The sequence below is a fragment of the Megalobrama amblycephala genome, linkage group LG1, assembly GCF_018812025.1.
Source record: "Megalobrama amblycephala isolate DHTTF-2021 linkage group LG1, ASM1881202v1, whole genome shotgun sequence".
In the NCBI taxonomy this organism is placed as follows: domain Eukaryota; kingdom Metazoa; phylum Chordata; class Actinopteri; order Cypriniformes; family Xenocyprididae; genus Megalobrama; species Megalobrama amblycephala.
In genome coordinates, this window is record NC_063044.1 from 6,652,338 (window position 1) to 6,655,249 (window position 2,912).

Genomic DNA, 2,912 nt, shown 5'->3' on the forward strand with positions numbered 1-2,912 from the left:
CTTTTAGATTATATGAAGTAATCCAGAGAGTGTGAGGAGACGGGGTGGTGGAGGGATTCTGGAAACTGTCGAGGATCCTTGGGTGAGTTTGACTGTGATTATATACAGGCCTGAACTCATGCCGATTGGGTAGATACGTTGATTACAGATTGTTGACAGCTGGTTGAGATGACGTAATGATTAAGATGATGTAATGATTGGGTATCTTATTTGACTTGTTCCTCCTGAACTACGTTTATAAAACATCATTTAGTAGGGATCCTACGCACAGTTTTATAAATGAGACCCCTGAGCTCCAGATATTTGATATTTCAAGTGTTCGGCCCTCTGGGGGCTGCCTTGATAATCATTCTGTACTGAGTGGTTTGGATTCCTCTTGTTCAGAGGGTCTTTCTAAAAAGCTGAAGCCACCACTCTACTGAGCTCCAGATAAGATCACGATTTATTAAGTGTATGGCCCTTTTTAGACCTCCTTAATAAACCGCGCTAGGCTGAATGGAGTGATTTCACTGAAAGAGTATGAGGCACTATGCTGAAGCCTCTTCTCCCTTGAGCTCCAGTTAAATCATGACTTCAAGCGCTCGGCCCTCTGTGGGCCGCCTTGACAACCACCCTATGGTGAGAGAGCTGTCTTTCTCTCACCTGAGAGTCACTACGTCGAAGCCGCCAGTCCATTAAACTCTAGGTAGATGATGTCCTAAGTGTAGGCCCCTGACAATATGTGGTGAATGTGAGGGTGTCCTCTCATTTAGAGAGTCATTATTCTGAAGCCACCGCTTCACAGAGCTCCAGATGGATAGTTCCCCTGTAGTGAGTGAGTCAGCCTCCTCTTTATTAGAGAGGGTCAAAACCTCTGCTCCACTGAGCTCCAGGAAGGTCGTTAGGAGTTGTTATTCTTCCTCTCATTTAGAGAGTTAAAAGAACTATACTGGAGCCTCCACTCTCTGGAATAGTTAGTTAGCATTATCTAGCTTGTGGCCTTTTAGAGCAGGCTCTCCTTTGAAAGCTCCTTGATTGTATCTGTCAAGCTGTGGGGCTGAATGTCCTAGGCCTCCTCTTTGGAACTTCATCCCATTGAGGCCTCCAGTCCTCCAGAGCTTAGCTCAGACAGCAACCTGTCTTGGAGCGAGAGTCATTATTTGTTCAGGCCTCCACCCTTGAGCTTTGTCTCGGGTCAAGCTGATATTAACTCCCCCTTGGGTCCTCTAAGAGTGCTTCACTCCCACAGCTCTGCACCCCTTGTGTTCAACACCAATGATGTTCAGGTCGAGCCAACTATGTACTCCCTCCTATTCAGGATGGTGTTGAGTATGCTCCCTTATTTATTTATTAATTTATGATGTACCTGTCCATTAGATGGCGAGCAAATGTTATTTTAAATAGTCTTTTTGATGACATAATTCTGATGTGCTGTGGATCTCATTCCTGGCTTTAGTAAGCACATAAAAAAATGATCTCTGTCCATAACAGTTCCTAAAGGCCGGTACAGGCAAAAGTCCATTAGTGACAGATTTCGTAGTGCGCTCGAACCTTGAGCTGGGTTTTGGAACCAACACAGTAAGTGCTGTTGAGGTGTGTCCATTTAAGATTTGACAATACAAGTTTATCCCATAGAGCTCAAGCATTAGCTCTGAGCCCATGCCCGTGATATTCTGGAGTAGTAGGCCCTATATGCAGGCCTCCTCGACAGTCTGGTTGCATGAGATCTGTACTCCCCTTGTTTAAAGGATGGAAAGTGATATGCTGAGTACATCGCTTGCGTGGCAATGTGAATGAGTATTCCAAGCCTACACATCCCTGGTGGCTATCTCTGTTAGGCTCGTTTCCAAGTAGCTGGCCCTCCTCAGGCCATCTTGATGGCAATCCTCCAGATTGAGCTACATTCCCAGCACTTCTAGCTATTTTGAGTGTCCCCGCTCCCCAGATTGAGTTCACGTTGCAGGCTCCACAGCAGCCTCCCTCATTCTAGCCTGGTTGATACTCAACTCGGTCGAGCCTAAGTAGTACTCCCCTCGTGTTAGAGGTTTGTTCTGTAGAGTACCTTGTTCTCTGAGTCTAGTCAGAAGGTCGAAGGACTCACGTTAGTCGAGAGATTCTTGTGAACACCCTCTTGATAGAGCTCATTAGAGACCCTATGTAGAGTACCCAGCCTCTATAGTGCTTTGGAAAATAAGTACTCTGTAGGTCCAGGGTCGAGCAGATAACTTCCCTTGTTTGTAAGGTTTTGAAAAGCACTATGCTGAATCCTGCTCCACAGGATGCCCGTCTCTTTGTCCGGTGTGAGCTGGTTACTGCCTCTTCTTAAGGGAATACTGTCACTAACAGCCTAGTGTTTGACCAGAAGGGGGAGTGGTTCTGGCATTTCAGTTGGAACTGCCATTATTGTGCTTAGTCACAGCCATTTTTCGGCATGCAGTCCCGTCAGCATGGCAGAATGGGTTCCCTTTCGAAAGGGAAACTCCCAGGTTATGACTGTAACCCTGGTTCCCTGAGAACAGGGAACGAGACACTGCATCTCGTAGCCATGCCTCCGGGCTGCCTGTTCAGTCCCTTTAGACGAAGAAATGGATGGCATGTTCTCTAGGTGCCCCTTATAAACTTTCTGTTTGCACTAGTTTGACGTCATAGGCCAATAGGATTGCCGTGAATTTACAGTCGCCAGATACCAGTCACGCGGAGGCGTTCCCCAAAATGACTCAGGATGCGGTGTCTCGTTCCCTGTTCTCAGGGAACCCAGGGCTACAGTCGTAACCAGAGAAGTTTTTCCTCATGTGCGGGTCTCCATAAATTGTAATAAACATTTTCAACACAGGCCTTCATAAAGTCTGGGGACAGTTAAACGTATTAATTGTTGCAGATTTGCACAGAGAGTTCAGTGTTTATTCCCTGTGTGATGGCATGGAAAAAAAGAT